Below are 21,634 nucleotides of genomic sequence, written 5' to 3' on the forward strand. Positions count from 1 at the left end.
AGAAAAATGTGTCAGAGTGTGACGGGCTCAGTGATGGAATTCCCTCTTCATTAAATAAAGCAACTCCTCATCACGTTAGAGCTATAGACACCACACCCGAGGTTTTGTATACCATGTGTTTGGGAGTGCATCGCCTCCTCTCCAGGGCAGTTTTCTGCGCTCCGTGGGCAGGGTGAGACATGGCAGCACAGTCTGGGAGCTGAAGATGAGGAGATCCTCTGTATTAGACCTGAGCTGCTCCACATAGAGCAAATATTGCACTAGGTTGAACAGAACTGATATTTTATTTAGTTATCTGGGCATATAAGAATAGTTCTGGCTGTGGGCAAAGTGTTATTCCATCCAAAAAAACAAATATTATTGCCCCGCTTCACTGGCCAGGCACTGACAGAGACTGTACTATGCCTCTCCTCAGTGTTTTCCAGCTGAAACCTCAATCAGACCCTCAATTTAACATGGCTCATACCGATGGCTGGAAAATTATGCCACCACATATATTATCATATTAATTGGCAGAGTGTATTTTCACTCACCAAGGGGGCAAGAATGCTGAAATTAAGAGTTGCAAATACGAAAGCTCACTAACCAAGAATGCTGAAATTAAGAGTCACAAATATGAAAGCTTGCTAACCAGAGGACTGTGTTGATGCACAAGCGAAGGGGCAGAAAAACAGCCTTAAACTGTAAAGAAATGTTTAGGGTTTTTTTTTTTACGAAAGCTACGCGGTTTGCAGGACTGAATTCAGAAATTAGTTAAAAAGGTGGATTAACAAGGGGCGTCCGGGTAGCATAGCGGTCTATTCCGTTGCCTACCAACATGGCGAACGCTGGTTTGAATCCCCGTGTTACCTCTGGCTTGGTTGGGCATCCCTACAGACACAATTGGCCGTATCTGCAGGTGGGAAGCCGGATGTGAGTGTGTATCCTGGTCGCTGCACTAGCGCCTCCTCTGGTCGGTCGGGGCACCTGTTCGGGGGGAGGGGGAACTGGGGGGAATAGCTTGATCCTCTCATGTGCTACGTCCCCCTGGTGAAACTCCTCACTGTCAGGTGAAAAGAAGCGGCTGGCGACTCCACATGTATGGGATGAGGCATGTGGTAGTCTGCAGCCCTCCCCGGATCAGCAGAGGAGGTGGAGCAGAGACCAGGACGGCTCAGAAGAGTCGGGTAATTGGCCAAGTACACTTGGGGAGAAAAAGGGGTGAAAAAAAAGGTGGGTCAAAACAAGCATATGTTGGACTCTTCAAGGGGAGACCGATTTTAGCCTCAAGTGAAATGGGGACAGTCTTCCATGATTTCCATGTGAGGGAAGCAGAATGTAGATAAAAATGGTAGGGAGGAATGGTCCCTTGTCCAGAGCTCTGACAAGTCCACCAAACACTGGGCTTCCCACTGCTGTGATGCAGAGTGATGGCGTCTGTGCTGTCTACAGCCTCGCCATTAGTACCACTGGCCTGTCGCTGGGAGGAAGCAGACCTGTTATTGTTATGACCGCAAAGGCCTTGGGTGGTCCACACATGCACATGCATACACAAGAAAGCATACATAAACACAGATGCGTGCAAACACAAACACACACACACACAAAGGCAAACATGTACATGTGGATTGTAGAGTTCTCTGAAAGTCTTCAATACAAGTTCTCTGAACACTTGCAATTTCCTTCCCTGCGAGGAGTACACGTGGCTGCACACACCCAGCACCGTATGCATTTACCAGATCTTTCACAAACATTCATTAATCTGCCACACACACTTCTCCAGACAAAAGATAACTGATTAAAAAGGCACAACGTACACAGATAGACATAAACATGACTCATGTTTACTCAACATGCCATAGGACATATACTTTACAATATGTATCTATAAACACACATCTATACACACACACACACACACACACACAAACACACACACACAGCAGTGGTATGCTAATATATTTTCCACAGCATGTGTCTCTCTGGCTGTAAGCTGCTGCTGGCAGAGCTCCACTGTGGGCCTCAGTACAACACAGACCTGTCCAAACGACAGGAATGTCCAACCCCGCCCAAGATAAGCAGGATGGAGCAAATCTCCACACAAAAGACACAAAGCTGAGAATATTAGCACAACAAATCCGAGAAAACACCAAGGTGCTGCACTTTACAAGTTTGCAAGGTGTGAGTTCAGCCCCGGGTTACTTGTCTCTAAGTTATACAGTGTGGTTCTCTAACCTGCAGCCCGTGCCATCTGGACAGCTTGTGTGCAGGGATGCCCTCCAGGCCATCAGCTCTCCCTGAGTACGACTGCCCCGTCGGCTTTCACATGAGTAATGTTGTTCCGTACCCGAGTACACCTGTATATCTATGTAACCCCCCTTTTTCTGGCTCTACCATGTAGAAACCACATCAGTTCTCTGAATTCAGGGTAGCTGCTGCAGGCCCACTTACTTTGGCACAACTCAAGTCAACTCTGTCGCCGTCGAGTGACAAAGGGACTTTTCCACTGCTGATATATAAATTCATACCTAATAAACATAAAATAAAATACAATAAAACAACTGGTTCAACCAAGATGAAACTTTATCATATAGTTTACAGCAGTGTTACATTTCTCTACTTAATATAAACATTTTACATTATAACATTCCCTGAATCCGTTTTGTATCATTCAGCAAAACATACCTGGCAAAATCAAAATGAACAGATAGATGTTGTGGTCTTACGTTGTCAGCTCAACTGTAGCCCTGTTCATAAAGAAATGTAACCAAACGTAAGCTAGCAAACATAAGCTAGCAAATGTAAGCTAGCAAATGTTAGCTAGCAAATGTTAGCTAGCGGAGAACAATGGCGGCCATTACACGCCTCATTAGCTTGAGTGAACGTTTCGTGAAGTTTAACAAAAGAAACGAAAAAATACATAGCAGGGAAAAATGTTGTACATACATGTATACAACGATTGCCGTAACTGGAATGCACTTTTAGCAATTTTATAACACTTTTTTTAGCCATATTTGGAGTGAGCTCTATAGAACAACATACCAACTCTTTTCGCCGACGAAGGGACAGAGATGGAGGATTCAAGATGGCGGAGTGAGTAGCAGTGTCCTTGCAGGCTCCGGTTAAACTTTTGTCATAGAGTCCTTGAAATGTATAACTTTTCGAGCAATAACCTAATATTGTTTGACCAGATAACAGTATCAAATGCATTGGAAAAAAATAATTTATATTGAAGTACTCAAGACTTTGGAACAAAGGAAACAACGTGTTTGTTAGTATGATGGACCATAAGTACAACCCAACAGCTCTTCGCGAGGTGCGTGAAGACGGCAACAGAAGACATCTGTGTGGATGACGAGACTTCTAAGGAAGAAAGAATAAATTGGACTCACATGCCATTAAAAGTCAGAAACCCAAGAAATTGAAAGCGCAAGGTCAAAAAATAAAGGTGGATGACAGTACAGCCGCAGCGATTCTCCGTGCAGTGCAAGCTCTGACCCAAAAGATGGATGAACAGACTGAACTTCTGAAAAACTTTGAAAAATGCATCGAAGCCAACACAATGGCAACTACTACAGAGAACAAGGAGGGGATCGCTGTGCTTCCAAAGGAAATCAGTGAGCTGCAGAAAGAAAACAAGACGCTAAGGAATTCATGTGTGGAACAAGCTCGGTACACAAGACGAAGGAATTTGAGGCTGAGTGGTTTACCAGAGAAAGATGGAGAAGACACAAGAGAACTTGTCATTGGGATTCTCACAGGAGTTGTACCACCGTCTGCAGACCGGCTGTGCGAGACCGTGGATACTGTTCACCGCCTGGGAGCAAAGGGCAGCACTGCTACCGCTAAGTAACAACACACCGAGGCCAATTATAATCCAATCCGGGATGAGAATTGTGCGGGATGACGTCTGGTAGAGATCGAGAGATGCGAGAGTTTGCAGCGAGATGCACATACGCTTCAAAGAATTTTTCTCCAAAGAAGATCGGGAGGCTCGTACCAAACTGTGGCTGTTGGGTTCACGGCGCTAGGAAAAAGGGAACGGAAAAAGCCCAAATGTGAGTTCATGGCTCCAGCAGTTGAATATCTTGGACACAGGGTATCTGCTGCCAGTCTCCAGCCCCTGGAGAAGAAAGCAAGAGCCGTCAAAGAGGCCCCAGAGCCCAAAGATGTGACAGAGCTGCAGGTTTACTTAGGAATGATTAATGACTATGGGCGGTTTCTTCAGGATTTGTCATCAGTCTTAAGGCCCTAACATACTCGGGCGGAACGTACGCGGAGCAGACTCCGCGAGGAATGTCCGCAGTCATTTGGGCTTCTATAGTCGAGCGCACTTCCGCGTTGTAGTTTCCTTTAAAACTGTCAGTGAAACACTACATTACCCACAATTCTTGCACGTTGTTTACACTCTTCTGTCATGGCGTCCGACACTGACGACGAGGAAGAGATGCTCTGCCTGCTGGCTCTACAAGAAAATAAACTGAAGAGACGGTGGTGTGTATCCTCTCTGTGACGTGTCGTACAGGTGTGGGTACTTTCGCACCTCGTCTGCCAGTCTCTCCTCAAAGCTCGCCTCCACCATCAGATGCTCCGGCTTTCTTTGTTCCACCACGTGATGGCGGCAAATCCAAAATGCAGATCGGTGTCACATTTATTGGAGGTCGATGTGAAAAATACATGCCGAGCAGTCTTTTGCGTGACACTGGTGCACGGCGCGGACTCATCGCGGTCGTAAAATCTGAGCTTTGCGCGCACAGGGCTTGCGGACGTCCGCTTTTAGTCCGGCGGAGTCCACTCCGCGTACGTTCCACCCGACTATGTTTGGGCCTTTAGCCCCACTTCATTACCTCCTCAAGACAGGAGTATAATGGCTGTGGGGATCTCAACTGCATGTAGCATTCCAGAGGTCGAAGGACCTACAGTCAGCATCGACACTGCTGGCACATTATGACCCACAGTTGCCCCTGACCATAACATGTGACGGCTCCTTGTATGGAGTTGGAGCAGTTTTGTCACATAGGATGAAGGACAACTCTAAGAGGCCCATCTGTTTTGCGTCCCGCTCTTTGTCGCCAGCAGAAAATAACTACTCTCAGCTGGAGAGAAGTGTTAGCTGTAATTTTTGCTGTGAAGAAGTTCCACCAATATGTGTATGATTGTAACTGCACCATCTAAACTGACCACAAGCCCCTACTGGGTCTACTAGGTGAGCTAAAAAACATTCAGCCAGCTGCTACACCGCGCCTTCAACGCTGGGCACTACTACTGGCTCAATATCACTACGTCCTCAGATACAGGCCAGGACCCTCCATTGCAAACGCTGATGGCCTCAGCAGGCTTCCCTCCCAGAAATGCCCAAGGTCACACACAGGCCAACCGAGCTGACATGCTTATTGAAACAGCTTCAGACTGCTCCTATTACCAGTCATCAGCTGAAGCAGTGGACTTATAGGGCTCCTTTGCTTGCTTAAAGTGTGTCGCTTCATCAAAGAGGGATGGCCTGCCATCTGCCCAGCTGAGGTTTCACATCCGTTCTTCAGAAGGCAAGCTGAGCTCTGTGTAGAAGATGGTTTCTACTCTGGGGGCTCCGTGTTGTGGTGCCACCACAAGCTCATGAAACACTGCTGGAGGAGTTTCATGAACCACACACAGGAATCTCGAGAATGAAGGCAACAGCCAGAGCTCATATGTGGTGGCCTGGATTGGATAATGAAATAGAATTTAAAGTGCAAGCCTGTATGTACCACATGTCGACAGGTATGCAACACCCCTCCCCAAGCATCAGTCTCACCTTGGGAGTGGCCTGGCAAACCATGGACATGCATTCACATAGACTATGCAGGTCCATTTCTGGGGGAAATGTTGCTAATAGCAGTAGACATGCATTCGAAATGGCTTGAAGTTTACCCTGTCCAAACAGCCACGTCAGCAGCAACAACAGAGCACCTAAGGGAGATGTTCAGCACCCATGGCCTTCCCCATACGGTCGTGTCAGACGATGCAGCAATTTTCATGAGTGCTGAGTTTAAGGGATTTTTGACATCCAATGGTGTAAGACACATAACATCTGCCCCCTACAAGCCTTCCACAAATGGGTTAGTTGAAAGAGCTGTCCAAACAGTTAAGAGGGCCCTGAAGAAAACAGTGGGATCAGGAGGATCGCTAAAGATGCACATATCAAGGTTCTTGGCGGCATACAGATCAACACCACATGCAACAACAGGCAGGTCACCAGCAGAGATGTTATTCGGCCATCCTGTCAGAACCAGGTTTGACCTGCTAAGACCGGATGCCCATGCTAAAGTATTCCAGAACCAAGAGCGCATGATCTGTAGAAAAAAACAGCATCGGGCCAACCAGAACACTGGCATCAGGTGCAGAAGTGTGGGTAAGGGATTTCACAAGCCATAAGAAATGGCTACCCGGAGTGGTGATCACCAGCACAGGTCTTCTCTCCTACACAGTGGAGGTGGAAGGCCAGGTGCTTAGATGTCATGTGGACCACCTATTATTAAGAAGAGAGTCAGACAGACACCACCTGCTTAAGGAAGACCAGCGGCAAAACCCCGAGGCCGACTGGGACACTGATGGCTATCGAGCTGAGCAGTCAACTCAGCCACTGTATACAGAGCCTGGGGACCAGGTACAACAACCACAAGCTGTCAGGGGGGGGGGGGGGTGAAAGCTGAGCAGCCGCTTCAGCCGCCCGAGGGAGAACCAGATAGGGTACGAGGGCCCTCGCCAGTCCTGTAGGTCAAGGAAACCCCCTGAAAAACTTGATTTGTAGTTAAGAGTGGCCAGAACTTGTTGGGGCTCAATAGTCCCTATTCTGAGTCCACCAGAGCTGGGGCAGTCTACCCTCACTCTGAGTTAGCTGCTTTTATATTTTTCTTTCAGCGACTATGATGTTATTTGGTTAGACCCATATTTACTCATCTGTGAGTGTTCGTGGGAGTTTATTTCAAACTAATGGTTACGCTCAACGAGGGGTGGGGCGATGTTATATCGTGTAGTTAGTCCGCCGCCCACTAGGTGGGAGCATTAGAAGGGAGAAGTAAGAAAATGACGTTAAAAAGCAGAGAGAAAAATAAAGAACGTTGATGCGGACGGTTACTGAGCAGTCGTGTCGTTTTCTGCTGTCTGATATGTGGATAAATAACAGTTACTGACTAGTTAAATGTTTTCTTTTATATCATTAAATACTAGGGGGTTGAAAAATAATGTGAAGCGTAAGGCAACTTTTCTTTTTTGTAAGGAGCAAAGGACAAATTGTGTGTTCTTGCAAGAACTCATTCAGTTCAAACAGACACAAAATTATGGAAACAGCAATGGGGAGAATCCATTTTCTTTAGTCATGGGACATCGCATTCTGCTGGTGTAATAATATTGTTAAACAGGTTCCCTGGAAGTGTAATTAACCACACAAGTTATATTAATGGTCACTGGCAAATGCTGATGTTGGAAATTAATGAGGTAAACTATATTTTGCTATGTGTATATGGGTACAACAGAAAAACCCAGAGCAAAAAAATTATTTGCATCCCTGAGTAAGTTGTTGGAGGAATGGAAAGTGTCTTACACAACTGATAAAATCATAATGGGAGACTTTTCCTGATCTCTGGTTTGACCATCTTCCATCAAGGGGACAGTGTCATAATTGTGAAATCATAGTTGAATTGGTCACAAAAGCAAGTTTGACTGACTATTGGAGAATGAAAAATCCCACTACTACACAATATACCTGGTTTAATGCATCTAATAATGGCCAGTGTTCAAGGATAGATTATTGGTTGATCTCCAGTACTTTGGTCAATGAGGGGTCTAAGTGTGAAATCTCTGCTTCACGTCTAACTGATCATTGTGTAATCTCGTTGTCCTTTCTGTTGTGTAGGAATGAGTCTAACCTTAGCTCTATCTGAAAATTCAATAACCTTTTGGAAAATGAAGATTTTTGCACAGAAGCCAAACAACTGGTTACAGAAATTGCTGAACTGGAAAGGTCCCCCTTAAGTAAATGGGAGTGGTTCAAATTTAAAGTTAGACAGCTTGCGATTAAAAGAAGTAAATGCTCTTCTAAACGTAAAAAGCAGAAACAGCGAGACCTTATAAGTGATATTAACAGATTATGTTATAAAACTGAATTATCTTGGAGGAACAAGCTAAATTAAACAATATCCAATCCCAACTGGATAATATATATTAGGAAAATGCAAAGGGGGCATTTATTTGTTCAAGAGCTCGATGGATTGAAGAAGGGGGAAAATAATTCGTCATATTTCTTTAGTCTGGGAAAACAAAGACAAATCAAAAAGAAAATTCAAAAGTTGCTTATAAACGCTGTTACTATTGAAAACCAAGACTGTTCTGTCCTCATTCCACGCCCGTCCGCTCAACTAGACAGACAGCTAACACATCCAGTGAACTTCAGAGGCGAGATGTAGTTTCCAGGCTTTTACTTGTCTTCAGTTCAGCAATGGAGTATTATTCTTTTTTTAAACTGTAAATAAACATAAAATGTACATTATAAATGTGTTTTATCATTACATCTTATATTCCATACAAACAGACATGCACGAGCCTAGCCTATCAATCAGGTTACATAGAATAGCTTTCGAAGCTAACGTAGCTAACGCGATTTAAACGAGCATTGAAAACATTCTAGCGATATATTCTTAAATGCATTTCTAAGCCAATACTTACAAACAAAGCCTTCCCAAGGCATGGACGCTTTCAAGAGAGTTAGTAGGAAATTTAAAAGATTTCCTAGAGAACAGCGTAATCACACTTCTGTCAATCAACTTCCGGAATTAGAATGAACTTTGACCGTTAAAAAGTGAATACGACACTTCAAAATAAGAGCCAAGTATTTACGAAATCAATTCATATTTTAAGGGAAGCCGCTAGATGGCGCAAAATCACCACAAATAACACTAATTTACCACTAAAATAAGAATGCCATAACGAAGACCAAGTAAATGAGGAAATAAGAGCTTTCTACAGTAACCTGTACAAATCCAACTTTTCCAAGGAAAATTGTTAGTTGTTTTTTGAAAAAAATTAAGAGAGTTTAATTAAATGATGGATGATGAATTTAAACAACATATGGAGGATAAGTTTAAGATTGAAGCGTTGGATAGAGCAATCCTGTGGATGTCTACTGGGAAGTCACCAGGACTTGACGGATTAACCGTAGAGTTCTACACTTTTTTTGGAGGGATATAAGAGAACTGCTCTATAACACCTTCTTAGAATGTATTTCAGCAAAAAAAAAAAAACACGAAAAAAAACAACTTTCTCCCACTATGAAGCAAGGTATTATCACCATCATCCCAAAACCCGACAAAGATAACATTTCATGAGACAATTGGAGACCGATAAACGTTATTAGGTAACGATTATAGACTGTTGGCACATGTTTATGCTAATCGATTAAATGAGGGCTCAACACAAATAGTCGATGAGTGTCATTCAGCCTTTATAAAAGGTAGAAGTATACATAACCATACCAAGCACTTACTTGATATGCTTATTGAGACTTAATTGATACAGATAGTTTTGTGTTATTTCTTGGTTTTTATAAGGCATTTGGTGCCATCGAACATTCCTTTTTACTGGAAGCGCTACACTTTATGGGATTTGAAGAAAACTTTTGCAATGTAATTGGGATGTTTTACACTGACATATATAGTTCTGTATCTTTGAACCCTGGAATGACCCCTAGATTCAAGGTACAACGTGGTATTCGTCAAGGGTGTCCAATATCGCCAAAATTATTTATTTTGAACACACTATTACTAACAATTCTTATTAATAACAATCCCGAAATTCCAGGTATTACTATTTTTGACAAGGAATTTAGAATTAGTCAATTCGCATGTAACCCCTTTTACCCCACTGATGTTGAGGGCAGGGCCCTTGGTTCTCTTAACTAATTAACCTTACTTTTATATTAACTTGAGTTTCCTAAATAGACTTATTCCCATTAACTGAGCAACCTATAACCTTGTTGAGCATTTACCTTATTAAAACATTATAAGTAATTAGACAAAACAAGAAGATAAGTAATTGAAATATTTACTTATTATTGAATAAAATAAAATGTCTTACTTACCACAAACACTTAGTGGTAAATAGTTTATTGAAATGTGTGTTGTAGCTCAGCACAATCTCAATTCAAATTCAAAGAAAATGCCCTTTTCAATATTCCATACACTTTTACACTTTTTCCAGATGCAGCCACATTTGTGTGTATTCACATGTATAAGAGCTCAAACATGACTAAACATTACTAGCTAAAACTGGCATGTGTAAAACAAAATAAATGAATACTCAAAAACCCCGCTGCAGGCCTGATAATCAAACGTCCAAAAAGTGTCAGCTTCACTCTTGCGAGCCTGAGGGAAAAACCACTACTCACGCAGTTCAGGAGAATGCAGCGCGTGTGAATGTTCCACCCGGCATTCAGGAGAATGACCGTGTGTGCGATGTTCACTCACACTATTCAGGAGAAGGACGCTGTGCCTGAAAGCTCCATGCACAGGTGGAGATGAGAGGGCCTGTTTATTAAAGCTTGTCCAGCGCCAGAACCCAGCATTGCCAGAAGAAGTTTGAGTGTTGCCACAGCTCAAACCGCTATCTGGTGTGTCTGTGCTCCATGTGAAATCTTCTTTATCAGGGCTTAGCTGCATATGTTTGCTGATCGAGCTAACAGGCTATTTCCCAGCACCATGATATACTATTCAGCTAGCTTAGCTAACTAGCGTGCTAACGAGAATATCAACACAGTTACAGTGAAACTGGATAATAGCTTGCAGTAAATTCTTGCCAAAGTTTACATTACATCAACCAGTTCAACACTTACAGCTTAAACATTCCATTAATATGTCATTAAACTGATAAACTACAAGACTGTTTCAATAAAATACATGCGTTACATTTTTAAACCTTTCTTATGTCACAAGCTACAAACTAACCGTCTCACTTCTTCTCTCCCCTTCATGGTATCATGCCACAGCGTGAAAAACACCTGCCAGTCCAGCGTGTCAGTGTCACGGTTTGCCCCCGCTCAGACAAACCGTGACAAATTAAGATGTGAAGGCAGATTAGGGTTAGGGTTGGGTTAGGGTTATGGTTGGGTTGGGGTTAGGGTTAGGGTTATAGTTGGGTTAGGGTTAGGGTTGGGTTAGATTAGGGTTAGGGCTGGGTTAGCGTTATGGTTGGGTTAGGTTAGATTAGGGTTAGGGTGAGGGTTATGTTTGGGTTAGGGTTATGGTTGGGTTAGGTTAGATTAGGGTTGGGTTAGCGTTATGGTTGAGTTAGGTTAGATTACGGTTAGGGTTGGGTTGGGGTTAGAGTTATAGTTGGGTTGGGTTATCTTAGATTAGGGTTGGGGTGGGGTTAGGGTTATAGTTGGGTTAGGGTTATGCTTATGGTTGGGTTAGGGTTGTCTTAGGGTTAGGGTTATGGTTGGGTTGTGGTTGGGTTAGGTTAGATTAGGGTTGGGTTGGGGTTAGGGTTATAGTTGGGTTGGGTTAGGTTAGATTAGGGTTAGGGTTGGGTTAGGTTATATTAGGGTTGGGTTAGGGTTATAGTTGGGTTAGGGTTATGCTTATGGTTGGGTTAGGGTTGGGTTAGGGTTATGGTTGGGTTAGGGTTATGGTTGGCTTAGGGTTAAGGTTGGGTTAGGGTTATAATTGGATTAGGGTTATGGTTGGGTTAGGTTAGATTAGGGTTAGGGTTGGGTTATAGTTGGGTTAGGGTTAGGGTTGGTTTAGGGTTATAGTTGGGTTAGGGTTAGGGTTGGTTTAGGGTTATGGTTGGGATAGGGTTATGGTTGGGTTAGGGTTATAATTGGATTAGGGTTATGGTTGGGTTAGGGTTGGTTTAGGGTTAGGGTTATGGTTGGGTTAGGTTAGATTAGGGTTAGGGTTGGGTTATAGTTGGGTTAGGGTTAGGGTTGGGTTAGGGTTATAGTTGGGTTAGGGTTGGCTTAGGGTTATGGTTGGGATAGGGTTATGGTTGGGTTAGGGTTATAATTGGATTAGGGTTATGGTTGGGTTAGGGTTGGTTTAGGGTTAAGGTTATGGTTGGGTTAGGTTAGATTAGGGTTAGGGTTGGGTTATAGTTGGGTTAGGGTTAGGGTTGGGTTAGGGTTATAGTTGGGTTAGGGTTGGCTTAGGGTTATGGTTGGGATAGGGTTATGGTTGGGTTAGGGTTATAATTGGATTAGGGTTATGGTTGGGTTAGGGTTGGTTTAGGGTTAGGGTTATGGTTGGGTTAGGTTAGATTAGGGTTATGGTTGGGTTATAGTTGGGTTAGGGATATAGTTGGGTTAGGGTTATAGTTGGGTTAGGGTTAGGGTTAGGGGAGGGATTTTGGAAAATGCTGTATGCTTCTTTTCCTCTGTGGGGAGTTGCTGGCATTGAGTTAATCATCGCCCCGTGCTGGCACTGCAACTTCATACAAGCGTGTACTTTTCACACCTGAGCAGAGGCAAACCGTGACACTGACACGTTGGGGACCGGCGGGTGTATTCCACGCTTTGGCGTGATACTGGGCTGCCCCATCACGTCTCTCTTTTTCTTTTCGATCACTTCCTGATTTTTTGCCCTGACCCTTCACCCTGACTGCGGACTGGCCACGCATTACAACAGGTCAGCGAAATAAAACATTTATAATATCTTATTTAGATTTCAAATAACATTTCAACAGTATTGCTATGTAGTATAACTATAGCAAACAATAACTCTTTATTAAACCAAAGCCTTTCTTCAGCTGGGGGACACGTGGATGACACACCAGTCTGTGTTCCATGATTATAACAGAGAGCCGTGTGTGTGCACATGGTCCTCATGTGGACACCTGGTCTCTGATGGTGAAAGCACCTTCTACATTTATTACCCTACCCCTAAATTCCCAAAAGGTAGAGGAAACTCACTTTAAAATAATTCATAAGGTCTACCCAGTTGCAGATGTTCTTAAGAAAAGGGTTTTGTAAGGCAACAGACGAAACTTCAGAGCACATGTTTTTCTATTGCCCCGTGTCTGAAGATGTTGGGTCGATTTAAAATCCGTCTCTGACATGATTCATGTCATTATTCTGACGGGTAAATATCATATTCATAGTAGCAAATGGAGAAACAGCAAGCCCTCTTGTTTGGTTCATACATGAGGTCGAGTCGTTTTCTCATCTCTTAACACCATGTATTCTAACAAGATGCCAGAAGGGTGTATTGGGCTCTATCTTGTTTATTGTTCTTCTGATTGGTGTCCCCTGGGTTTAAGCATTTTGCTTCTTTGCCCAGTGATTTAAAAATGATTTTTGTGTATAAACTTGTATATGTGCCTTTTGTAGATCCCCCTGTTTTGTTTTGTTTTGTTTTGTTTGTGTATTCTGTCAGCATTTGTTTTGATGATGGAAATATTGTGTTGCGTCATATGGCTTGTGTTTCCTCTGCGAGTCATTGTATGTTTTTTTGAATGTGTGTCATTAAAGAAAAAGGGACAGAGATGTTACTACGTAATGCATGTAACCACAACCGTCACCACTAGGAGGCGCTAAGTAAAATATGTCAGGTTTGAGTATGAAGAGTACAAGAGAAACTCAATATATAAAGAACAACAGCTTCATGTACTCTGCCGAACTTCAATAAGTTTATAACATGTAATAGTTATCTCTGCTACACCTGCTACATCTACACACCTGACATCAGCACACACACACCTGCTACATCAACACATTTGAGATCAGCACACACAAACCTGCTACATTTACACACCTGAGATCAGCACACACACACCTGCTACATCTACACACCTGAGATCAGCACACATACACCTGCTACATCTACACACCTGAGATCAGCACACACACACCTGCTACATCAACACATCTGAGATCAGCACACACAAACCTGCTACATTTACACACCTGAGATCAGCACACATAACCTGCTACATCTACACACCTGAGATCAGCACACACACACCTGTTTATCTAAACACCTGAGAACAGAGCACAAACACCTGCGTATCTACACACTTGAGATCAACACACATACACCTGCTACATCTACACACCTGATATCAGCACACACACAACTGTATATCTTCACACCTGAGAACAGCACACAAACACTTGCGTATCTACACACTTGAGATAAGCACAAATACACCTGCTATGTCTACACACCTGAGATCAGCGCACACACACCTGCATATCTACACACCTGAGATCAGCACACATACACCTGCTACATCTACACACCTGAGATCAGCACACACACACCTGCTACATCAACACATCTGAGATCAGCACACACAAACCTGCTACATTTACACACCTGAGATCAGCACACATAACCTGCTACATCTACACACCTGAGATCAGCACACACACACCTGTTTATCTAAACACCTGAGAACAGAGCACAAACACCTGCGTATCTACACACTTGAGATCAACACACATACACCTGCTACATCTACACACCTGATATCAGCACACACACAACTGTATATCTACACACCTGGGAACAGCACACAAACATCTGCGTATCTACACACTTGAGATAAGCACACATACACCTGCTATGTCTACACACCTGAGATCAGCAAACACACACCTGCATATCTACACACCTGAGATCAGCACACACACACCTGCTACATCTACACACATGAGATCAGCACACACACATCTGCTACATCTACACACCTGAGATCAGCACACATACACCTGCATATCTACACACCTGAGATCAGCACACACACACCTGCTACATCCACACACCTGAGATCTGCACACACACACCTGCTACATCTACACACCTGAGATCAGCACACATACACCTGCTACATTTACACACCTGAGATCAGCAAACACACACTTGTGTATCTACACACCTGAGAACAGCACACAAACACCTGCGTATCTACACACTTCAGATCAGCACACATACACCTGCTATGTCTACACACCTGAGATCAGCACACACACACCTGCATATCTACACACCTCAGATCAGCACACAAACACCTGTTAAATCTACACACCTGAGATCAGTGCACATACACCTTCTACATTTACACACCTGAGATCAGCACACACACACACCTGCGTATCTACACACCTGAGATCAGCACACTCACCTCCATATCTACACACCTGAGATCAGCACACACACACCTGCTACATCTACACACCAGAGATCTGCACACACACACTTGCTACATCTAGACACCTGAGATCAGCACACACACACCTGCTACATCTACACACCTGAGATCAGCACACACACACCTGCTACATCTACACACCTGAGATCAGCACACACAAACCTGCTACATTTACACACCTGAGATCAGCACACATACACGTTCTAAATTTACACACCTGAGATCAGCACACACACACACCTGTGTATCTACACACCTGAGATCAGCACATACACACGTGTGTATCTACACACCTGAGAACAGCACACAAACACCTGCTTATCTACACACTTGACATCAGCACACATACACCTGCTATGTCTACACACCTGAGATCAGCACACACACACCTCCATATCTACACACCTGTGATCAGTGCACATACACCTGCTACATCTATACACCTGAGATCAGCACACACACACCTGCATATCTATACACCTGAAATCAACACACATACACCTGCTACATCTACACATCTGAGATCAGCGCACACACACCTGCATATCTACACACCTGAGATCAGCACACTCACCTCCATATCTACACACCTGAGATCAGTCCACATACGCCTGCTACATCTACACACCTGAGATCAGCACACACACACCTGAGATCAGCACACAAAAACTTGTGTATCTACACACCAGAGAACAGCACACAAACACCTGCGTATCTACACACTTGAGATAAGCACACATACACCTGCTATGTCTACACACCTGAGATCAGCACACACACACCTCCATATCTACACACCTGAGATCAGCACACACACACCTGCTACATCTACACACCTGAGATCAGCACACATACACCTGCATATCTACACACCTAAGATCAGCAAACATACACCTGCATATCTACACACCTGAGATCAGCACACATACACCTGCTACATATACACACCTGAGATCAACACACACACACCTGCTACATTCACACACCTGAGATCAGCACACGCACATCTGTGTATCTACACACCTGAGAACAGCACAAACACCTGTAATATACACGCCTGAGAAAAGCACACACACACATGCCTCATCTACACACCTGAGATCAGCACACACACACCTGCTACATCTACACACCTGAGATCAGCGCACATACACCTGCTACATCTACACACCTGAGAACAGCACAAACACCTGTAATATAACGCCTGAGAACAGCACACACACACATGCTACATCTACACACCTGAGATCAGCACACACACACCTGCTACATCTACACACCTGAGATCAGCACACACACACCTGCATATCCATACGCCTGAAATCAGCACACATACACCTGCTACATCTACACACCTGAGATCAGCACACACACCTGCTACATCTACACACCTGACATCAGCACACATACACCTGCATATCTACACACCTGAGATCAGCACACATACACCTGCATATCTACACACCTGAGATCAGCACACATACAACTGCATATCTACACACCTGAGATCAGCACACATACACCTGCTACATCTACACACCTGAGATCAGCACACACACACCTGCTACATCTACACACCTCAGATTAGCACACATACACTTGCTACATTTACACACCTGAGATCAGCCGTGCATATCTGCATATCTACACACATGAGATCAGCACACACACACCTGCTTATCTACACACCTGAGATCAGCGCACACACACACCTGCTTATCTACACACCTGAGATCAGCACACACACACACCTGCTTATCTACACACCTGAGATCAGCACACACACCTGTATATCTACACACCTGAGATCAGCACACACACACCCGCGTATCTACACACCTGAGATCAGCGCACACACACCTGCGTGTGGGAGAAGACATACGCAGATGTGGGAGGAGACATACGCAGATGGAAGAGGAGACATACACAGATGTGGGAGGAGACATACACAGATGTGGGAGGAGACATATGCAGATGGAGGAGGCGACATACGCAGATGTGGGAGGAGACATGCAGATAGGGAGGAGACATACGCAGATGTGGGAGGAGACATACACATATGGAGAAGGAGACAGGTGGAGAAGTGCCTTGGTAGCATTGCGGGTGCACCTCCGTGTTCCAGTGCAGTTGTTTTCATGACACGGACTGTACCCATAGTACACGTGAACCTAACTCCAGACCACCTGTTCAGTGTTCACATTGGTCAAATGAAATGAACTCTGGGGTCAAGTGCACTCGGATCCGGATCCAGGTCCCTGGCATGAACACAGGCAAAGTGGAACACCGCTGTATCCAGCTGACAGGAGGGAAACGTTCAAGTTTGTGAGCCCAACACACACACCCACAAAATCATTCACCCACGCTAATAACCCTGGCCTCCTCACCCTTTCTCAGGCACGCACGCACACACAAACACAAAGACACACACACACACGCACACACATTCACATGCACACATACACACGCGCGCGCACATACACACACGATGCACACGCACACGCACACACATATGTGCATATGCACAAACACACGCACATGCAGGCAATCAGAAGGTGGACATCAGCCCCTAGGACATGAGCTAGACATGAGCTAGACATGAGCTAGACATGAGCTAGACATGAGCTAGACATGAACCAGACATGAGCTAGACATGAGCTAGACATGAGCTAGACATGAACCAGACATGAGCTAGACATGAACTAGACATGAGCTAGACATGAGCTAGACATGAATCAGACATGAATTAGACATGAACTAGACATGAGCTAGACATGAACCAGACATGAGCTAGACATGAACTAGACATGAACCAGACTTGGGGTAAACATGAACTAGACATGAACCACACTTGGGGTAGACATGAACTAGACATGGACCAGACATGAGCTAGACATGAACCAAACATGAGCTAGACATGAACTAGACATGAGCTAGAGATGAGCTAGACATGAATTAGACATGAACTAGACATGAACCAGACATGAGCCAGACATGAACTAGACATGAGCTAGAGATGAGCTAGACATGAGCTAGAGATGAGCTAGACATGAACCAGACATGAGCTAGACATGAACTAGACATGAACCAGACGTGGGGTAGACATGAACTAGACATGAACCACATGAGCTAGACACGAACTAGACATGTGCAAGAGATGAGCTAGACATGAACTAGACATGAGCTAAACATGAACTAGACATGAGCTAGAGATGAGCTAGACATGAACTAGACATGAGCTAGAGATGAGCTAGAAATGAGCTAGACATGAATGAGACATGAATCAGACATGAGCTAGACATGAGCTGGACATGAACTAGACATGAGCTAGACATGAGCTAGACATGAACCAGACATGAGCTAGACATGAGCTAGCCATGAACTAGACATGAGCTAGACATGAACTAGACATGAGCTAGACATGAGCTAGACATGAACCAGACATGAGCTAGACATGAGCTAGACACGAACCAGACATGAGCTAGACATGAACTAGACATGAGCTAGACATGAGCTAGACATGAACTAGATATGAACTAGATATGAGCTAGAGTTGAGCAAGACATGAGCTAGACATGAACTGGACATGAAAAGCACACGAACTGGACATTAACTACACATGAGCTAGACATGAACTAGACATGAGCAAGACATGAGCTAGACATGAACTGGACATGAAAAGGACATGAACTGGACATGTCCTAGAAATGAGCTAGACATGAATTAGAGATGAGCTAGACATCAGCTAGACATGAACTGGACATGAAAAGCACACGAACTGGACATTAACTACACATGAGCTAGACATGAACTCGACATGAGCTAGACATGAGCTAGATATGAACTAGATATGAGCTAGAGTTGAGCAAGACATGAGCTAGACATGAACTAGACATGAAAAGGACATGAACTGGACATTAACTAGACATGAGCTAGACATGAACTAGACATGAAAAGGACATGAACTGTACATGAGCTAGACGTGAGCTAGACATGAGCTAGACATGAACTGGACATGAAAAGGACATGAACTGGACATGTCCTAGAAATGAGCTAGACATGAATTAGAGATGAGCTAGACATCAGCTAGACATGAACTAGACATGAGCTAGACATGAACTGGACATGAAAAGCACACGAACTGGACATTAACTAGACATGAACTAGACATGAACTAGACATGAGCTAGACATGAACTAGACATGAACTAGACATGAGCTAGATATGAGCTAGATATAAGCTAGATATGAACTAGACATGAGCTAGACATGAGCTAGATATGAGCTAGACATGAACTAGATATGAGCTAGAGTTGAGCAAGACATGAGCTAGACATGAACTAGACATGAAAAGGACATGAACTGGACATTAACTAGACATGAGCTAGACATGAACTGGACACGAAAAGGACACGAACTGGACACGAACTATAATGAACTATACATGAACTAGACATGAGCTAGACATGAATTGGACATGAGCTAGATATGAGCTAGACATGAACTAGACATGAGCTAGACATGAGCTAGACATAAACTAGACATGAGCTAGATATGAGCTAGACATGACCTAGTCATGAGCTAGACATGAGCTAGACATGAACTAGACATGAACTAGACATGAGCTAGACATTAACTAGAAATGAGCTGCACCCAGCATCTTTGATGCAGATCATGAGTCATCAGACACGTGTTCTTAATGATGCAGAGTGCAGTAAAGAGTGAAGCATGGCTACGTCAACACACTGCCCCTCTCTTCCGAAGAAGAGTCTCCTCTGAGGGCTCAAACTTCTGTCTGCATATATTATCGTTAACACACTTATAGCCTGTTTATAGCCTGTCTTGCATTCACTGTGTGCAGTAAAGAAAATGTGAATTTCTGTGGCTTTGCAAAGCTAACCCTTTCACAGCCGTGCTGAACCCATGGTTGTAGAAGTGGCATTTTGGCAGACAAATCTTTACGCCTGGTTTCGGCACTCTGTTGTTAATATTACGTCTCTCAGCAAAGATCCCGGAGCTTTGATTTAATTTCCTCCATGTTGCTTTCATCAATTATGCATTTATTTTCAGCCAGTTTTGTTATTCACAAGATAAAAATTGGTTAGGGTTAGGATTAGGTAACAGCATGTGGCATAATAACGGCGTAATGACTTGATCCAAATATTTGCACGCCAGCGCAAACGAACATTAGCAACAAAGGAGACATGCAAAACTGACAGCGAAGAAGCCATCGGTAACTTCTTAAAATGTTAAACAGGGAGGATGTGTTGCAAATGTGGCAGTGATGAAGAAAAAGTATAAAAAGCCATCATCATTGTTGTATTCCATTTCATGATACAAATCTTGATGAGTGATTTCTTGCTACATAGACAATAATGTATACACACGTATTGCCAGGTAATTATAACATATTATCCAGTAGTCAGTTATTTAATGGCTGTTTAATCAAACCCATGTTTTTGTGACATCAGCGCCATACTTCCCCCTAGTGGCTACAACCAGCATCACATACTATCAATGAGCACAGGAGCATAGAGAACCAAAGCTCAGACTTATTGACTCCTGGAGACAACAATTGCTTCAATAAAGCAGCAAGGAGACGATCAGTATCTGGATGGTTTTATCCAGAGCAACTTAAAATGAGTGTAATCATCAAAAAGGCATTCCAAGATTGCCAAAATTATAAGCAACCAATAGCAAGAAGCACAAGGGTCGGAACAAGTAAGTGCCTAAAATGTTTCTGGGGCCACAAAATGGCTATGGGAGAAAACGTCTGGGGACCCAAATAAACTGAGAGCTACAACGAGATGCAGAAGCCGTTCAAAGTGAGTAAAGAAGAGCTAAAAGGGTGATGCAAAGTACTTTCTGAAAAGCTGAGTTTTCGGTGTACAACAGCAGATGGTAAACATATCTCGCACTCACTGTTTAACTAGGCACAACAGGTAGAAACACAGAGGAACACAACAAAATGTGATGCCTCAAGGCAAGCACTTCAGAAACAGCCCACACCTGACACATGTCTGTGACGCGTGTCCGACTGCAGCTATGTGTGCGTGTGAGTGTGCGTGTGTGTGTGCGTGCGTCCATTTGTGCAAGCATGCATATGCGTGTGAGAGTTAAGTTAAATGACTCGGTCATATTTATACAACACACATGGATGTCTTCAGTTGTTCACACAGTGTTATGCATGTTTTGCACTTACTTTCAAGTTTCAGACACAAGGATCTGTCCTTTCTACAGCTGCTCTGCAGTTTGGTAACACCCTCCTATCGGGGACAAGAGCAGACAAAACAGCAATCAGTCATAAAGTCAGACACATGAATGAACATACTGACATCAGTGGCATGCTAAAACACTAAAATGGAGTGGCACAGCTTATGTGGGGGGGGGCATACCCAGACATTTGGATGACAGCCAAACACACACAGCTGGAGGGCACCCAGGAAATGCCCGACGACTGCGTAGAAGATCCTCGCAAAGTA

General features: G+C 43.8%; 1 long non-coding RNA gene across 1 annotated transcript in view; it reads right to left on the reverse strand.

The window, feature by feature from the left end:
* The window catches only part of LOC130114773 (uncharacterized), a 245,746-nt gene that overhangs the window by 195,220 nt on the left and 28,892 nt on the right, over window positions 1–21,634 (reverse strand). The window contains exon 2 of the long non-coding RNA XR_008810418.1: window positions 21,355–21,418. This is a non-coding gene — a long non-coding RNA (uncharacterized LOC130114773). The remainder of the gene's footprint in view (window positions 1–21,354; window positions 21,419–21,634) is intronic.

Source organism: Lampris incognitus, chromosome 6 (genome assembly GCF_029633865.1).
Source record: "Lampris incognitus isolate fLamInc1 chromosome 6, fLamInc1.hap2, whole genome shotgun sequence".
In the NCBI taxonomy this organism is placed as follows: domain Eukaryota; kingdom Metazoa; phylum Chordata; class Actinopteri; order Lampriformes; family Lampridae; genus Lampris; species Lampris incognitus.